Source organism: Thermobia domestica, chromosome 7 (genome assembly GCF_964235325.1).
Source record: "Thermobia domestica chromosome 7, izTheDome1.hap1.1, whole genome shotgun sequence".
Lineage (NCBI taxonomy): Eukaryota > Metazoa > Arthropoda > Insecta > Zygentoma > Lepismatidae > Thermobia > Thermobia domestica.
In genome coordinates, this window is record NC_137460.1 from 95,027,135 (window position 1) to 95,047,145 (window position 20,011).

Below are 20,011 nucleotides of genomic sequence, written 5' to 3' on the forward strand. Positions count from 1 at the left end.
GCTTATTCTCTCCAATTGTCTAATAAAGTGGTACCTAACATGGTAGTGCTCCCGTTGGAATACATGAAAGTAAAGCGAATCATGTACGTAAAAACTGTGAATGACTATACTGTAAGCTACAGATGATTATATTGATAAGAGGTAAATATTCAATAGAACCACTTGAACTACATCCATTTTCACTCTGGAACTATTACGTAAATAATTAATACTTTTCTGATCAGAGTATATATTAAATTAAAATAAATCGTAATAGTTTTAATAACTTAACGTCTAATGAAGGTAACGTTAAATTATTGAAACTGTGAGGACTCGTTTTAATTTAATAAATATGTATATAGTCTGTCAGAAAAGTATTAATTATTTAATCACTTGAAATCGAACAAAGATTATCTAATCGATAGTAATAGTAACTGAAATTACTTAATTTTATATATGTCTGTGTGTGTGGTTATAATGTGCATATAGAACTCAGAGTGCAGCAAATGCACTTGTTTCATGGAGAATTAGAACTGTTGTTGCCGGCAGTATGGATTAGTGAACTAACACATTAGGATTAAGTTCACAAACCGTAAGGCTTTCAAGCATAAAATTACACTATGCAACGTTCATGCATGAATATTTATGCTCATGTTATGTAACGGGGAACGTAATAGACGCAAAGGACTAAGTCGCTTTGGTAGGTAAAATGTTTCTACCTATATAATCAGAAGACAGTAATCTAATTAGGTGATCTCTAAACTGCTTATCTTTTACTTTTTAATTATACGTCAATAATACGTTAGGATGCGTACATTGATTTAACTTAAACTTTACAAAACATACTTGACAATACAATAAATTATTCAAGACAATTTAAAATTCAGCAAAATTAGTGTCGCTTAAGAGACGAGACGAGACGACAAACAAGGTTCTCTAATCTTGTCTCATGTTTTTTTTGTAGAAATCTCGTCTCGTCTCGATTATCGTAAAAGTTTTTCTCGTCTCGTTTCGATTATCGTAAAAGGTTTTCTCGTTTCGTCTCCTGTAAATTTACGTGTAAAAATTTAAACCCTGGATTTTTCCCCCTTAAAATCATCCAGAAGTTATCAGAATCCTTCCGCACCACGAAAGGTGTGATATAACAACATTTAGACGATACTTAATATTGAAAAGAAAATTCAAATAATACTTTTGATAAAGTGGATACTTTCAAATATCGAGGATCAATATTAACAGACCAAAGCTATATTCCCGAATAAATTAAGTGTCGACTGAAAGCAGGGAACCCGAGTTGTTATTCAATTCAAAATCTCTTGTCGTCGCGAATTCTGTCGAGGAAATTTAAAGCTTAAAGTATATAAAACAATAATCATGCTTGTTGTTCTATATGGTTGCGAAACATGGTCGCTTACTCTGAGGGAAGAACATAGAATGAAAGTATTTGAGAACAAGATCGTGAGACGAATATTCAGACTCGCGAGAAATGGGAATGGGGAATGGTAGAAACTTCATAAGGAGGAACTACACACTTTATTACTTTTACCAAACATTGTTAGGGTCGTCAAATCTAGGAGGCTTAGATGGGCACGTCATGTAGCCAGAATGGACGAAAGTAGGAACGCTTTCAAAGTTTTAACTGGAAGTCTAATCGGAAAACGACCATTGGGAAGACGTAGGCGCAGATGGGAGGACAATAATAAGATGAATTTCACAGAAATAGGAATATAAGTACAAATTGGATCCAGTTGGCTAAGGATAGAAGTCAGTGGAGAGTTACTGTGAACGCGGGACTGAACCTCCGGGTTCCATGGGCCATAGAGTTAGAGTTAGTGTTATTGAGAAATGTAATCTTTATATGTTAATAAATGTTCTTCATTATGTTCGTACAATCACGTTATTTATGTATAGTTTTTTTATACTATGAGTCATAACACTGGAACAGCATTTGAGTCCTAAGACTTGCGTAAGCTAGTGTTGTCCATGAAGGTCATGAAATTTATCATCTTGTCTGAATTTTTTTTTTTTTAAAAGACATTTCTCGTCTCCATAGGCAACTCTAATTGTATCACCCTTTTTATTTGATATACAAATAAAAAGGTACAGACCATTGCTCTAAGCTTTCTCGCTCCAATTTCTTAAACTAGATCAATTTATGCTTCAGTAGATTTATTTAGGAAATGCAAACAAAATTATGTTTCCAGAAAAAAAAAACTTTATGCGAAGAATACTCAGCCTAGAAGTAAACTACCGTTTGTGGACTTTTTAAAATGACAAACGAGTTATTAGGGTTATTTGTGAAACTTCTATTTATGAAATATGAACAAAAGTCATTTCTGAGTCATTTCTGAGAAAATCATCCGCAAAAAAGATCATATCCAAGAATAAATTACCCTCGTGAATTTATTATTTTTTTCAGGGCATACGAATTATGGTATATTATCAGGTTATTAGTGAGATATTTACTTATGAAATAGGAACAAAATTATCTGAGTAGTTTTTGAGAAAATCATCCAAGAAAACTTACCTCCAAGAATAAATAACACTTATGAATCTTTTCAAGACAAACAACTTGTGCCATATTATTAGGTTGTTTATGAAATATCTATTTATGAGATATGTATTAAATACATAGTCGCCTAAGTCTATCTACAGAAAATCGTAAATAAAAAACTCATCCTTAAGAACAAAATACTTCCTTATGACTTTTTTTTCAGGATACGAGTTATGCCATATTATCAGGTAATTAATGAGACCTTCAATTGTGAAATAGGAAGAAAATTGTGTGAGTCGTTTTTGAGTAAATCGTCCGAAAAAAAAAAACTCATTGACGAGAATAAGCTAACCCTTATGGACTTCTTTCGAGATAAATGAATTACGCATATGTCATATTATCTGGCTATTAGTGAATTATGTATTTATGAAATAGGATAAATTTGTAGGACTCGTTTTTGAGAAAATCGTACGAAAAAATAACAAATGAGTTATGGCATCTTATCAGGTTATTAATGTGGTACTTTCTTATCAAATAGGAACAAAAATGTCTGACAAGTAAACCTTACGTTTGGGTGAATCGAGTTGCTGACTGAGACACATATGAGAAAGTAGTACTAAATGTGGTCAGTATTTCAGTGAAGTTGTAGGTGCGAAGCTCCAGGGATTTAGGAAATACAGCTACCAGAACATCACATGGAAGTACAGAATAGTCTTAATACAGTTGGAGGTAAAAGCTCTGTAAGACCTCTTGTAACGACAAAAGGTGAATAACAAATATATGAGTACATATTAGGACTAGGGGGAAGTCATATAGTAAGGGTATACCTGACGGCGGCCATCTTGAAATCCACCATTTTGAATTAAGGTCAAGTTTTTAAAATAGGAATAGGGTCATGTGATACATGAATTAAGACGCAAATTTAATCAGAAGAACAATGGTGACGTTAATTTTGATTTATGCGCAATTGGTAAAAAGTTACAGGGAAATTAAATATTGTTGCAGCATATGTATTAGTCCTTTACCTCACCTTGTAAATATTGTGTTAATGATAATAATTAAATAAAAATCAGGTGGATAAATATTAGGTCTATGGTAAGAGTTGCCTTGATGGCGGCCATGTTCAAACCCGCCATTTTGAATCAGACAAAAGTTTTAAACAAACGCATAACAGTGACACCTTATTAGTAGCAAATTTTACCATAAATCCAACGGTATAACCATTTTTACTTTATCATTAACCAGCACAAAATTAAATGGGAATAAATAATGCAATAGATGACTTCGGGCTAGAAGTTAATCAGAAATACAATGTTGGCGTTACAATGTTAGTTTTTTGATGCTGTACTTGCACGCCATTTCGTTGTTTTTCTTATATCCTGTTCACATCTATTTCTCGCTCGCTATTTAAAACTTTTGTCTAATTCAAAATGGCGGATTTGAACAGGGCCGCCATCAAGGCAACTCTTACCATAGACCTAATATTTATCCACCTGATTTTTATTTAATTATTAGGGTACAGCGGGGTAATTTGAATAATTTCAGACATTTTCTCATATATCTCGGAAACTGTAATTGGTATTCAAATATAAAATTGTGAATAAAAACTTTGAACCTTACTATTACTTAACAATTTTTCTTAAGATAGTATCTGAGATACATCATTGTGAAATTTGGGTATTCAATTTCCCCGCCGAAATTTCGAAAAACGTAAATGTGAGGGGCAATTTGAATAACGAGTGGGGTAATATGAATAACCAACAAATTAAACAAGTCTTATAGAAATAATGTATAAACTATTTAATAGTTAGATTGCAATTTGTACGGTAGTTGAAATATGCTAGTCTTGAATGAAAAGAAGTAGGCCTACATAAATTGTAAATATGCGTCACCTATAGCTATCATTTTGAATGTAGGCCTACACTAAAAAAAATTGTTCAGAACACTAAGGCAAAGAGCCGTAATTGGTTAATTCATCTTCCATCGTTCGTATTTAACGACAACGACAACAGAAAAACTGTTTGCGACCTTCTGCACCGACACAGACTTCGTAGAACTATGTCTTACAACGCTGGCAACGAATCCAGTCTCCCTTTCTAGCAGAACGTTCTGAATAGTAATTAAGAAGGCAAAAACAGCAATTCCTTGTTTGACTTTCATTGCCTGCAGCCATCTTTAGACTTAGGCCTACATTTTCGTCACTGGAAGGGGTAGAGGATATCAGTTTCTTTCGAGCATTCATTTGTTTTTCCTTGGCAGGTTCTGTATTAGCACTCTTCTTTTTTGTAGTGCCTTTGCATTTTGTTGCACCCGATGCTTGCGTCTTTCCTCGGAGGTGTTTTATTCTCATTGTCCGAATATTTTCAGAAGTTGAGTGGCATGATTTTCCTGCAACACGACGTCTCTTCTGCACACAAACTTTTTCTGGGCTGGGAATCACTTGTTGTATGGGTTCATCTATAGGCTTCGTTGGGACAGAGTTTTGAGTGCCATGACCGGAAGAACAAGGCGCGTTGTTAAGATCTTCTTCCCGAGAAGACTGCTCCTCAAAATGTATAATAAGGCCATACGTTTCCGAAGGGGCGAATCGAAACTCTTCATAGCTTATGGACTAAACGGGTAGATACCAGTACATGAAAACCCATTAACTGCCAGTCCAACAGAAGCTGTCCACTTCTAGGCTTCAGTGAACAAAATACAGAACTGAGATTTACTAATCACTGACCTCGGGTTTTAGTGAATCCAGATAGTTGCCTCTTGGTGGTAATTGGCTTTAAGGGCTTCAAAAACAGAGCGATCGAGTGGTTATAATACGTGTGTTGTGTCTGGAGGCAGGTAAAGCATTTCGATGTCATGACTTTGGTAGAAGTCTAAGGACAAAAATTGTGAGTGAGATTTTGGGTTTTAAAGTCCGGATTTAGGCGTACGCCTTTGAATATTACTACAGGAGGTATAAAAGACCTTCTGGCATTGCAGCATGCTATCACCGTTACATTTTCCCCTCGCTTAACAGATTTTAAACTTACCACCTCTTTTCTACCCTTTTCTACAAAAATTTTAGGGGTCTGTTATTTAGAGGAAGATTACTTTCGTCCATATTATAAATACGGTTACGATGGTTTATGGAGATCATACTCGTTCATTAATTTTCCCAGTAAGTCAAAATAAGAATTCGCAGTTTCCTTGTTAACACTAGAAGCTTTCGCTTTTGACAAACAAATATAAAATAGCAGGCATATAGTTCTAAATTCACTGCTATTCAAATTGCCCCATTTTGAATTATCCAAATTGCCCCGCAGTCGACGAATATTCCATTCAGAACGTGGTATGAAAACTGCTGATTAGTTGACGCCAGTGTACAGTATATCAATGCCCCACATGCTACTGATACGATTATAATCCAGAGCGGTTTCATTTTATCCAGTTAATAATAAGGAAAGCTTAAGGAAACAACGTTGAAAATTATAACGACCTAAAAATACACACATTCGTACTTACCTTGCAGCAAACAAAAAATCGTATAAACCTTCAGAACCGAAGGAATAGTTTGTATTTCTGAGAGTGACTTCTGCAAACCACCACCTACAAATCCACCACAGGTTCACTAACATGGAGAGCCGCGTTTTCACTCCAGCTGGCAAAATGCTTAACATTATTCAAATTCCCCGCCTATTCGAATTACCCCGCTGTACCCTATCATTAACACAAAATTTACAAGGTGGGGTAAAGGACTAATACATATACTGCAACAATATTTAATTTTCCTGTAACTTTTTACCAATTGCGCGTAAATCAAAATTAACGTCACCATTGTTCTTCTGATTAAATTTGCGCCTTAAATCATTTATCACATGACCCTATTCCTATTTTAAAAACTTAACCTTAATTCAAAATGGCAGATTTCAAGATGGCCGCCGTCAGGTATACCCTTACTATATGACTTCCCCCTAGTCCTAATATGTACTCATATATTTGTTATTCACCTTTTGTCGTTACAAGAGGTCTTACAGAGCTTTTACCTCCAACTGTATTAAGACTGTTCTGTACTTCCATGAGATGTTCTGGTAGCTGTATCTCCTAAACCCCTGGAGCTTCGCACCTACAACTTCACTGAAATACTGACCACATTTAGTACTACTTTCTCATATGTGTCTCAGTCAGCAACTCGATTCACCCAAACGTAAGGTTTACTTGTGATTCATTTTTGAAAATATTGTCCAAAAACTCTCATCCACAAGAATAAATTACCCCTTGTGGATTTCTTCGAGACAAATGTGTATTGTCCTGTATTTATGAAATAGGAAAAAATTCGCTGGAGTCATTTTTGAGAAAAATTGTCCGAAAAAAAATCCCCCCCAACAGTGTACTACCCTTCTGGATTTTTCCTAGAAAAACGACTTATATTATAGTGTTGTTAACGGAACACTGATGTATGAAATATGAACAAAATTGTTAGAGCTGTCTTCCAAAAAATTGCAAATTTTGATTTTTCACCCTTCAGTAAACTAATCTTTATTTTGAGGGGTAGAAATATTAAAAAAAAAAAAAGACACCCCTAGGGAATGTTATAAATTCCTAAAGTTTTAAATTTGATCTCTATTCATTGAATGGCATGGCCTTCAGGTGAGACGAACGGACAGACATATAGATGAAAAAAGACAGATATAAAAGAATCCGTTTTTCGGCTTGTAAAGGCATAGAAACGTATAAATCCGCTGAAATCTCGAGTGCGATTTTTTTTTTTCACTGTCATTATATTTATTGTATTGTCGCTCGAAAGTAAAGGGGAAAAAAGCGGCTTTCTGTTCCCATTGGTAATTCGTTTTCCCTATACTTCTTTAAAATTAGATCCAAAAAAATTAAAATAATTTTATTTTCGAACGTTATTCCTCCCAATTTATTTCTAGTCGACTTTCGGAGTTAAGTAGTGAATTTTATATATGCTACATATGGCACATTCAGTGTAAAAGGAAATCAAGTTTACTGTTTTGGGGCATTTTGGGACATATTTCATCTTTAAGATCTCTATCTGATGCTTTTTTAAAGCTTAAAATACTCCACTCCAACTCCAGACATTATAAGTAAAAAGCAGTTTTAAATTTTCCAATCATTTACTGTACGGTACAACCTTTACGTCCAGTGAGCATTTCAGAAGATTTTCTCCGAAGGGCAGAACTTCAATACACGGGGGTGGGATGAAAAGTAGTAGTCGAAAATAATGAGAATCCCCATTGAGCACTATAGGATATATATAAAGGTAACCAAGAAAGTTGGAAGTCTGTGTTCAATTGGCTCTTACACCGTGAGTTGGATTCGAATGGAGATAAGGCGAAGGTCAGGTGTTAGTGTGGGTATATCCAACATACCACCTGGTTGTGGCAATTCAGTTACACCGTGAACTTGTATAAGGACAGAGTGAACATGGGATCTCCACAGAGCGTCATAACGGCGTGTATGCTGTACAAGTTCAAACTGGGGTCAAAAGCCACTGCAGCGGGGCAGAAGATATGCCAGGACTTTGGTGAGGGTGTCGTGATTACGCGGACAATGCAGCGATGGTTTAACAAGTTTAAGGACAATGACGAAACACACGAAGACGCACCACATGCAGGAAGACCAACACATGTACAAAATGAAGATCTTCTGGCAGCAATTTTGGCGAACAGTGGCAAAACATGTGAAAAACTGGGACTACAATTCAGTGTGAGTTGAGAAACCATTCGGCAGCACTTCCATCAACTTGGAAAGCACTACAAGTTGGGTGAATGGGTCCCACATGATTTGACTCCGGGCCGGAAGGCAACTCGAACAGACACTTGTGTATCTTTACTGTCTCGTCTGAGAAAGGAGCTATTTCTGGACAGGATGTTGACGTGTGATGTGAAGCGAGTCCTGTACAAAGCTCCACGGCGTCGTCATCATTGGTTAGCATCCATGAACCGATTCCAAAACAGCCGAAACCAGAACTGCACCAGAAGAAGGTCCTCCTGCGTGTTTGGTAGACTGTTCGCGGCATTGTGCATCGGGAACTGCTACCAGCTGGTCAGAGCATGAATGCAGCCATGTACTGTCAGTAGTTGAGCCGTGTTATAGAAAAACTCAAAACCCTAGAGCCAGCAGTTTTGAATCGCAAAGGGGTCCTCCTGTTACAGCACAACGCTAAACCTCATTTGACTAGGATGATCCGGGACACCATTCTAAGCCTTGAATGGGAAACACTATTGCATCCCCAATACTCCCCGGACATTGCACTGATCGATTATCACCCTTTGCATTTCTTGGACAATCACTTTAGAGGACGCCAGTTCAAATCCCCAGTAGAAATGCACTGATACATACTTCGCATCACGGCCCACCAAGTTTTACAGCGATGAAACTTCCAGAACGTTGGTAGAAGGTCGTCGATGCTGGTGGGGACTATTTTTGATTTTCCACGTACGTTTTAGGTGAGATATCGATGTTCAAAGGTGGTGGGTGAAAAAGCGACAGAACTTTCTTGGTTACTTTTATAATTACATGAGGAATTTTGTGGCTCAGGGGAGGAAATCCCCACTCCCCGAGCTATGTTTTGAAATTATCACTGCTTAATGCCTCTTTCTCATACTTTTGGTAATTTCACTTGAATAACTTGTGCTCTGAAAGCCTTACGTATTTTTATATATATCATAAACATTATGAACATTATTGAAGCTTCTATATACGTATCATTCTTAACATAGCATCGTTTCCCCTATTAAATTAGACATATTTTAAAGCTAAAAACAAACTCTATATGTTGTGCACCACAAACACATTCAATACAGCTAAATTTCCTTATCACATAACTTCAGTCATAGGAATAGAAGACTCAAAAAAGCTAGGGAAAATTTGATTTAAAAAGGGGGAAATTTTGAGTGGAGGGAAATTTTCTTACGGAAACCTACGAACACTGACTGTAGTTTATATTTCTTAAGACCGGGCTGAAGTGAATTTCTGCTGGTATGGATTAAAAGCGTTGATTTAGCATGAGCTACATATATATATACATACATATATATATATATATATATATATATATATATATATATATATATATATATATATATATATATATATTACCATAGATCTCGGCTCTATGGAGTTGTTTCTTAAAGAAACAAACAAAGACAGAATATTTTAACGTAAACAACAAATTCGCTAATGTACCTGTACTAACGGAAGCTTCGTGGGCATATTTCGATATAACAATTTACGTGATAGACCTGTGAAAGCTATGACCCAGTTGAATTCAGTTTAAAGTTGTCAGTTTTGCATACTGCGGAATTCAGTATACATACGAGGGTATTTTCAAAAGTTTCGTCGTCCATGGCATACAGAACCATCTATGGAAGAAATAATGAATCAGTTTCAATTGTCTAGCTGCGTGAGCTTCGTTGAACTCGCACAATACATGGCAATGCTTCAGTCTACACTGCTGTTCTTTGCTAAGGTTACTGTGCTAGACCTCCTCAAAGCCTCAGTCCTTCACTGCAGCCTTTAGCAACACTTGTAAGTTAACTAATTTTGTAAAGAAAAACTTACCAATTCTACCCCTGCCCTTTTGGTCAGCAGTCCGCCCTGTGTCAGATCTGCCTGCAAGATAATCAGAAATACACATACATTATAAAACTATCTTAAACCTTATCTATTAACATCTATTAAGTAGATGTTAAAATTAATGATACAAGAAAATTAAACCAAATTAGGATATTTCACATTCACTCTACACTAGCGTTATTTTGAAGCATCTTGGGAATAATGAACTAATAGTGCTTTTCAGAAACTTTGCAGATTTTTACCTGATCATCCTGAAATCAAACTCCAGTTGTTTTTTTTTTTTTTCAAAGAAAACCATATTGGCAGATCACTTACCCATACTAAGAAGTTTCACTGCTCCATCATCTTCAACTAACCACTTGATCTTCATGTAGGGTCATTCCATGTCAAATCACCTATATATATTTCCGTCATAGTTGAAACTTACGATCAATGACACAATTTGTAACAAAACTTAAAACTTTATATTTCCGTACATAAGAAATAATAATTACAAAAATAAAAAAAAACACCCTCTTTATTACTTTTAAGATGAATGTACAAAAAAAAAAGTTTCAAAAGTTTCATAGTTGTAACTTTTGAGCAATGGCACAATTTGTTTAAAAAAAAACAACTAAAATTTGTTTGTATGCCCATTAATGTTTGACAATTTAGCCTTTTGCAAGATTACTTAAGATCAACACTGAAAGAGCAAAAATTAAGCTTTCATTTGACACCTGGATGAGCCCAATAACTTCAAAAATGAGGAAGTTACGGTAATTTAGATCCATGATGCTGAGTGCCAAAGAGCGAAATTCAAGCAAAATTCACATTTTTCAAAAATTCCGCCCCAGGGCCATTTCTCATCCAAAAAATCGGAAAAAAATTAATTTAGCATAATTTCATTGGTACGTATATACATTGAAGCACGGTCATGTTTTAAAATTAGGTGATTTGACGGATTTTTTTGGATTTTCTGTTTTATTACTGCCTGTGTATTGCCGCCTCTTTCAGCCTCTCCCTATTTTTTCACGTTTTTTTTTTTTTTACTACTTCTTATTGATACAGTTCCTTCTCAGGCAATGTCCCAACTTCTTTCTCTGTTTGAACAAATCTGTTTTTCTCCCATATTATTTCTAACACTTCCATATTTATCTTGGTTTCGACCTAGCCAATTTTCTCCATTCTTGTTCACATCCACATTTCAAATGCATCCAGTTTTCTGGCCTTTTTAGTCACTTGCCCATAGTGCCCTTGTTTCTGCCCTACATATTACACTTTTACACACAAAACATTTTAGAGTTCACCCTTAATGCTTTATTTAAGTATCCATAAAATATATTTTCCTTCTAACGTAATGTCACGTGAGTGGTAGCCGAAACCCTTTGCACCAGAGTTGAGTAGTCTATGACTAAGCACTGAGTTAGTTCTTATTTTGGCTAAATTTACTTTTGTGCAAAATAATGATCAACCTGTTTCTTTTCTTTACATATTTATTGTTTTAAAAAAATGAAAAGTGCTAATGACTTAAGAATCCATTTAGAAAAAGAAAAACTACTTATATCGGATATGACGTTAGCGAAGAATTCGAACGGCGCCTCCATTTCTGTCTCTTAGATACAGGCTAAGGAGAAAAAACTCAAGAGGGAAAAAAGATCATAATTCCTGTTACTGACTGCAACAAAGCTATAAAAATTCGTGAAAAAAATAAAACGAGAAAACAAGACAGAGAAAAGACAGAGAGAGAGAGAGAGAAAGAGAGAAAAGAGAAAATCAGTAATCCTATAAAGTTTATTTTTCTATCACAGAAACACAATATTGTGATCCTTAGTGGTTCAGTACAGAGTACCTCCCGCCTCGCTCCGCCCCTATTTCTCTTCTCCCTCTCTCTCTCTCTCTCTTCCCTCTTTCTAACTCTCTCTTTGGTGACTCAGGTCACATAGCATGCCACCACCGTGTTATTGATCCAGTTGCAGCGCACAAACACATACATACACACACACACATACACATGCACACATACATAGATGCACAAGAAGAGCCATTTCCTATACTAGTAGTAATGTTGTTGTTAGTAGAAGTACTAGTAGTAATAATAGTATAACTACTACTACTATTAAAAGCAGCAGGAATTGAACGAACGTATCTAGAATTCCTCGCCTTTGTATCTTTCTCCCTAAATTTTCTCTTTCTGATATCCTCCCCCTCCATGTTGCCTCCTTACATCACCTCCACCCCTTGCTGGATCGCTTTATATTATATATATATATATATATATATATATATATATATATATATATATATATATATATATATAACGGTATCAACACCAGAACACTTTTCTCTTCTCGGTGCCCATTGCCTTATGGGATTGTTATGTATGTCTAACGAAAAAAAAAAAAAACATTCAATCAATATTGCACAGAAATCCTTTTATTTCCCTTTATTTTCTTTCTATTTCTTCTTTTTGCGCGTAGTTTCGTTGTTTTTTAACATTAAAAAAACAAGAAAAGTGAAATGTTATATATTTTGTCGTTTTTTTCTTTCTTTCGTTTCTCCGCCTCTTGTTATTACCCACCGCCGCCGCATACGATATTTTTTCGCGCTTTCATATGCAGTATCTAATACAACACATCACACATATAGGTGACTATATATGTGCATATTATCAGAGCTTCTTTTTCTCTCTCTCTCTCGCATAAGTTCCTAAGCTGGCACCCTCTTTGTAAACCTAACACACTTTGAGTTCTCCTTGCTTTCGTTGGACTAGTATCATGGCACATTGATTGAAGCATGGATTCGATTTCTGTTGGGCATGGACTGAAATTGTATAATTAATTCTCACCGTCGCTTTCATCCTATTTCTCATCATCTTTTTCGTCATCATAATCTCTTTGGAAGTCAGATGTATGTGAATACTGAATAAGATAATTAGATTATATCCAGCTTGATAAGCATGTATGTCCTTCTCCAGCTTGACACTCTTGTTTGGAACTTCTCTATTTGCTTTTGGACATTGACATTGTTTGTTTTCCAGTTCATGAAGATGAATATATATATATATTAAATAATTGAGGTCGGGGAAACGTTCGTTCCTCGTAAACATAATTCGTGAATGTTATTTTCTTTTCTTTTAAGTGAGGAAAATGGCTCAGTGGTCAGTTAGTATATTCATGTGTTCTGAGATCTTAATATGCCATTCACACTATGTCGGCCTGTGTAACACATGCGTTGTGAACTCAAGTCCGTTACAGAATATGACCTTTTTCTATATATGCAAACATGGTCGTGTGAACAATTACATAACGTACCTCACATGTTGAGATATAAAGATGATAGTATTACAAGTGAATGTATATGACAATGTGGACTGAGATACAATAATAATCTGCAGCCATATTCATTGAACCTATCTCAACAATAAATATATTCAGCAAGTGACAGGGAGTTTCTATTGTTCATTCACTTTAGGAGTCTTGTTATTTTGTAGTTACTGATATGGGTCGAATTGTGTGAGATAGCTAGCTATTATACTAAAATAGGATATTGAAATTCCGATCCATTTAGGTAAAATACTAGGCAGATAAACAACTAAGTTAGTTTTATGTAAATTTACTTATAGGACTAACAAATTTGCCCCACAGATAATAACGATTCTACATTTTAAAAAAAATAGCATGTAACAATGTTCTTTGAAGGTTTTCACATTAAATGCTACGAACATTATTACGGATAAGTACATTTCTACATTTCCCACAATCGTGGATCTCGGCTGATTTGGGCAATTTTGCGATATATATGTATGTTGACCGGATATACACCAGTAAAATCATTTGAAAAACTGTTACAGGACAAGTAAAAATTTTATGGAAGTTAAGAATGGAAGAGGAAATGGAGGAAAACTAGATTACATTGGCTATATTTTATCGCTAAAAACAACCAAAACCAATCAAGTCTAATCTTCTGCAGGTATATTCATCGAACATATCTTTACGTTACAGGTTAGATTAAGTTAGAAATTTGGTGAGATTAGATTAGGACTCCAAACTACAATAAGATGATCTTTTCTGGTAACAGCAAGTAAACTTTTACGGGAATTGTATGTTTTCACGTTATATTCAATTTGGCGTATGTTCTACAACGCAAGAGATCCAAAAGTTCGATCTACGATTCGATGTACGGACAATACTTCTGCAGAACAAATAGCAAGTAGAACGTTGTATGTTTCCAAGAAATCAGCAAAGTGGAAGGACAATCAGTTATGCATTTCATCAAACAGTTAAAACAGTCAGCATTCTGAACCTTTACCAATAACTTCAAGAAGACGTCATAGTGATTATCCTGTCTTTGAAAAAGGACATGAAACTGTTTCAAGACACAAATCTGCTTCACATGCTCCTTCTCCCTCAGTCGTTCTTTCAGAAAAATATTCCGGGAAGAACACTTAGTGTTCCGGGGGGCACTGCTGGTACTATTCTATTTATTATTATACTATCGACATATTACTTTGGTTTCCTCGGGGGGGCACTCTTAGAGCTCCGGGTGGCAGTGCCCCCCCCAAAAACATGGAAGAAACACTGTTCTCCTTATGTTTATTTGAAGACGAAATGTTTATTTTGCATTAATTTCACACAATTTCACGTTCGCAAACTTCAACGCAACTCTTACTCATTTACATGAAGTCAACTCAATTTGAGATCATAAACTAACTCCCCAGATAAAGTGAGGGGATGACTTCTAGCTACTCGCTATTTTATGAATTGTATTTAGGGAAATGTAATGCAAATCTATTTAAGTGCATATTCCAGCACCAAAACCTCATCAAAAGAGAACCATCAAACAGGTACAGCTTGAGAGATGGCGGATGCTGTTATGCTTACTCCTAGTTTACAGGAGTGAGTATCAATTGTATTTCCTCTTTATTTGTCGTGAACTGCTTTTTTTTCGGTAACTGCTTCTTTTAGAATAACAGGAATTCGTAAGTTTTTCCAATGACTTCCTCAACTCTTCTTGAAATTGTTGAAAGTAATCCTAATAAGGGCCGTTAGCTTGCACAGATATTCAGGTTGCTTCGGTTGGGAGATTCTTATGTTAGGTAGGTAAAGTAAGGATGCGACTTCTTATACGTAGCTGTTATTAGTCATTTTGCATTTCGAGTTACGTCCAAGCTTAAAGTTAAGTGAGCTCATGAGACGTTCCACATAAGGGAAAATCAATATCGGGTCATTCCTTGTTATTTCCTCAAAGAAATAATAATAAAAGGAAATTTCAACAACAACAACAACAACATAATAATAATAATTTATCGAGGAATATTTTGTTGAGTTAGCACTTATAAAGTTGAGCACTTATAAAGAAAGTTTGAAATGCATTTTCCCCCAAAACATGCCATTGTTGAGTTCGCTCTTACTACCTGGAACTTCTTATATAGCTACTGAAATTTTTATGATTGACTTCATGGATGTTCTGACTAAACTTTGGTAGTCTTTATATTTAGCGTTAGAGACGTGCTATGATTCAGTTTATAATTTGGTTGGTTGACGATTGACTTCTTTTTTTCAGTCTTAACCTATAAGACGTTGTATACGTGAAGATATGTCAGAGGATGTTCCTTCTTCTAAGTATGAATTTTGTGCTTCTTGTTGAGAATTGTTTATATTTGTTTGAATTGTTCGTCTTCATTCATTTTCTAGTCCTCTATAAAACAGAGGAAAGTTGTCCGTATCTTGCTTTGTGTTTTTGTCCCCGAAGGCTGGTAGTTGACTGTTGGTTCAAGAGGGGTTTAAAATAGTCCCTGAACTTGGTCCTGAGTTTGGTTTCTTGGCCATCAACGACATTGTCGTCTTAAAATATTCTTCTGAGGGTCACTCTCCGTTTAATATATTTCATTACAGATTCGGAACATTTTTTTCTTGCTCTTCTCCCCCACTGCATAACGAATTCAATTTGTTTATTATCTATCCTGGTTGCGTTTCAATTTCTCACATCGGACATAGCTTTCTCAAAGTCATCACGAAGTACAGTCAACAGTTTTATCATTCTCGCCTGCCATAGTTTCTTCTTCAACATCTACGCAACGCGGTCTATCCTTACTCTTACACAAACCTTCAATCTGTATTCTTTCCATCTTCATAGTGACTCGTTCGGATTAATGACTGCCTTTACAATCTTCTTTTGATCTGTCATCACCACTCCCTTGTTTCCTCTGATTTTACCCAGATTTTCACCTCATTGTACATTTCCTCACATTTCCCAAGTCACTCTAATTGTTCTGTCCTCCGAGTTTCTTATGTAATTAAACTGTTTCCTTTGTTCTATCTGTTTAACTTCTTAAATTGTTTTTCAACTTTCTGTTTATTATTTGACCCTCTTCTGCATTCAGTGGTGGATTTTGACATTTTGCGGTCCTAAGGAATTTATGGCCATAGGCCCCTCATCCCCCATTATACCTCCCTTGATAATCTATCAAGTAATGAAATCGTTCCATCATATTTTCGCAAGTTTTGTTTTTTCCAGACTGTTTTACAGTATATTTACTTTACCGTATGCAAAAATATATTTATGGGATTAACTTTATCATACGTAAAAATATATTTATGGGATTAACTTTGTTATCATATGTAAAAATATATTTATGGGTTTAACTTTGTTATCATATGTAAAAATATATTTGTGGGATTAACTTTGTTATCATATGTAAAATTATATTTATGGGATTAACTTTGTTATCATATGTAAATATATATTTATGGGATTAACTTTATCATACGTAAAAATATATTTATGGGATTAACTTTGTTATCATATGTAAAAACATATTTATGGGATTAACTTTGTTATCATATGTAAAAACATATTTGTGGGATTAACTTTGTTATCATATGTAAAAATATATTTGTGGGATTAACTTTGTTACCATATGTAAAATATATTTGTGGGATTAACTTTGTTATCATATGTAAAATTATATTTATGGGATTAACTTTGTTATCATATGTAAAATATATTTATGGGATTAACTTTATCATACGTAAAAATATATTTATGGGTTTAACTTTGTTATCATATGTAAAAATATATTTATGGGATTAACTTTGTTATCATATGTAAAATATATTTGTGGGATTAACTTTATCATCATATGTAAAAATATATTTCTGGGATTAACTTTGTTATTTTAGAGTTATAATAAAATATAACAACTCAAACAATATTCCTCTTAACTAGTGGTCGGTTTCTAGTTGCTCACGTCAGTGAAGTGAGCCCAGGACTCTGAGCCGCATATTTGCATATAATATGATTCACAGTGCCGTGACCTACACGAAAATTACGCACTTTACACATTTCTACGACGCGCAACACTGTGATCTCAGCATTGGAAAGGGGCACAATGAACCTCTCCAAGAATCAGCTTAGGTTGGGCGCCATTTGACTACGTTGGACCATACTGCTCTACTGCGTGGCTAACGAGATACCGTTGCTTATCACGAGACAATCTCACGGCGATAGGTTGCACATACACGACACAGGTTCCCATTAAATTCGGTTCAAAATAACTGAATCAACCTCTGCAATTTACTTCTAGCACTTTGTAAATTTATATTATTTAATTTCCTTTTCCTTCATAAAACACGAGTAATTTAAGATTTTAGTGTTTTTACAAGTACTAAAATTTATCGATATAAAATTATATCATCATCTTATCTATTTGATACCATTGGTTATTTTATATTTTAGCATCTAGCAAGAACTAAGATAACATTGTAAAACTTTTACTATTTTTTAAAGCTTTTGATGGTACTGATTATTTTAATGTTAGCAAGAATTAAAAATTTAACACTGTAAAATTCTATTATCTTTCTATGTTCTTGAGAGCTCTGGATTTTTAGGACTTTTAAAGGACTCCAGTTAGTGTTGAAAATTATAATATCCTCTTATAATTCTTCTAATAATAAAACTATTGTAAATTTTAATGTTTTCCAAATATTTCAAAGTTACATTTAAATTTTATTTTCTTTTTGATATAATCCCTATTTTAGATTTTAGTATTTCGGAAGTTCTTTTTTTTAACAAAAAATAAATGCTTTCCTCTTATTCTTCCCTTTTCTCAGAAAGAATGGTGATTTCAAATTTTACAACTTTCTAAGCACTGAAATTTTAATTGGATGAAAAGATCCAATATATTTCAATCACGTTTCCTTGTACGCCTCACATGTGGAGAACTACATACAGCGTAACCAAATCCAAACTATGACTTATCTTAGTATAATGTGCTTATTCCGTAGAAAATACGAAAACTCAATTTAGGGGCCGTTCCAAAATTTTGTGGCTCCTGATCCAAAAAGTAATTATTGGCCAAGACCACAATTTTTTGATCATTCCTAAAATTCTTGTTTATAAATATGTAATTTACAAAAATAAATAATATATCTTCTACGTTTTCATGTATTTACGAAAATGTGGAAATTCAAACATGATCTTAACAAGCACAATGTTTCCTTGATAGATTTTTAAATTTATCTACACTTCAGAATACAGTTAATGTTTCCATGGTAAATCGTAAAAAATCCACATTTATCCATATTTATCTCGGTTCTTTTTTCGATATTCTGAAACAACTCTGTAATATTGTAAGGTATATTCTGTATTTGTTTGTGTGTGTGTATATGACGGAATGGAAAAGCAAATCTTTGCCTATGTTGAATGTGCGCGAGTCTATTTGAGCACTAGAAACATGAATTGAGAAAAAAATAAGGAAGGAATGTTATTTGTAGACATGTTGAATGAATCTGAGTTTTCTTCCAAATTCTTTCCCAGAAGAACAGGAAAGCGTACATCAGTAGCGAAGTCGATGAAATGGATTTTCCGATTTGCTTTCTACCCCCTTCTCTTTCCTTCCTTTCCCTGTGGACGCATGACGCATTCTCCCATCGGTATTTTAGCTCTTAGAAACAGTCTCTCGAAAGAGGCCTTTCTTGTTTGAGAACTTTCTCTCAAATTCTATTGACGAAAACATAACATTTATATAGAAGTTTTCACAAAAGAATGGGCCTTTACTAGCTTTCATGGATGTAAATTGCCATTAGTTGGACACAACATTTATATGTCAGTATGAAGTATTCATGAAAGAATAGATTTTTACTATCTTGTACGGATGCTGTAATCTGCCATTAGATGGAAATGCAATATTTATGTATAAGTATGAGATATTCATAAAAGAATAAGCTTTTACTAATTTCTACAGATGTTCTGTTCTCTTCTATTAAACAGAAAAATAAAATCTTTAAGTTTTACGTCTTACTGTTATGCCGGCTAGGCTAAAGGAGACGGTGATGATGAGAAATGAATGAAATGGTGGACTGAAGAAAGTAGGAGGAAACAGGAGAACACCTAGAAAATCCACGGACACGGTGTTTGTCCACCACATGGCTCACTTGACCCGAGCTGGGATAGAACAAAGGACCTTATGCATCAGAGGTGAACGCTCTACCAGTGAGCCAATGCTGCCCCCGCCATTAGATGGAAACGTAATCATTATAGTTAAGTGTGAGTATTCACAAAAGAATAGAGCTTTTGCTAGCTTTCACGAATACAACCTGCCACTGGACGAAACATAACATTTGTTATGTGGTTCGCATTCCACGTTAATCAGTAGGTCTAGTCTCATATAGCCTCGCTGCTCAAAGGGACGCTAAACTGAAAATCAAAATCAAACATTATATTTACATGTGAAATATTCACGGAAGAAAGGTCTTCCCTAGCATGCACGGATAAATCTTCCACTATACAGAACAGTAACACATAAATATGAAGCATCTATAAAAGAATGGGTTTCCACGGATGTAACATGGCATTAGATAGAAACAGAATACCTATATAAGGCACTAGATGGAAAAACATTCATATACAACATATTCATAAAAGCATTAGCTTACATGGATGTAACCTGTCATTGCTAGAATCAATGATTAAAAAGGAACGATA

At 34.8% G+C, this 20,011-nt stretch overlaps 1 protein-coding gene across 6 annotated transcripts in view; it reads right to left on the minus strand.

Annotated features, from left to right (window-relative positions):
• Positions 1-20,011, minus strand: part of LOC145690290 (protein turtle-like) — a 614,494-nt gene that overhangs the window by 286,103 nt on the left and 308,380 nt on the right. For all 6 annotated transcript variants that reach the window (XM_081765062.1, XM_081765061.1, XM_081765059.1 and 3 more), the window contains exon 2: positions 10,034-10,084. The gene's annotated coding sequence lies outside the window, so the exon portion shown is untranslated. The remainder of the gene's footprint in view (positions 1-10,033; positions 10,085-20,011) is intronic.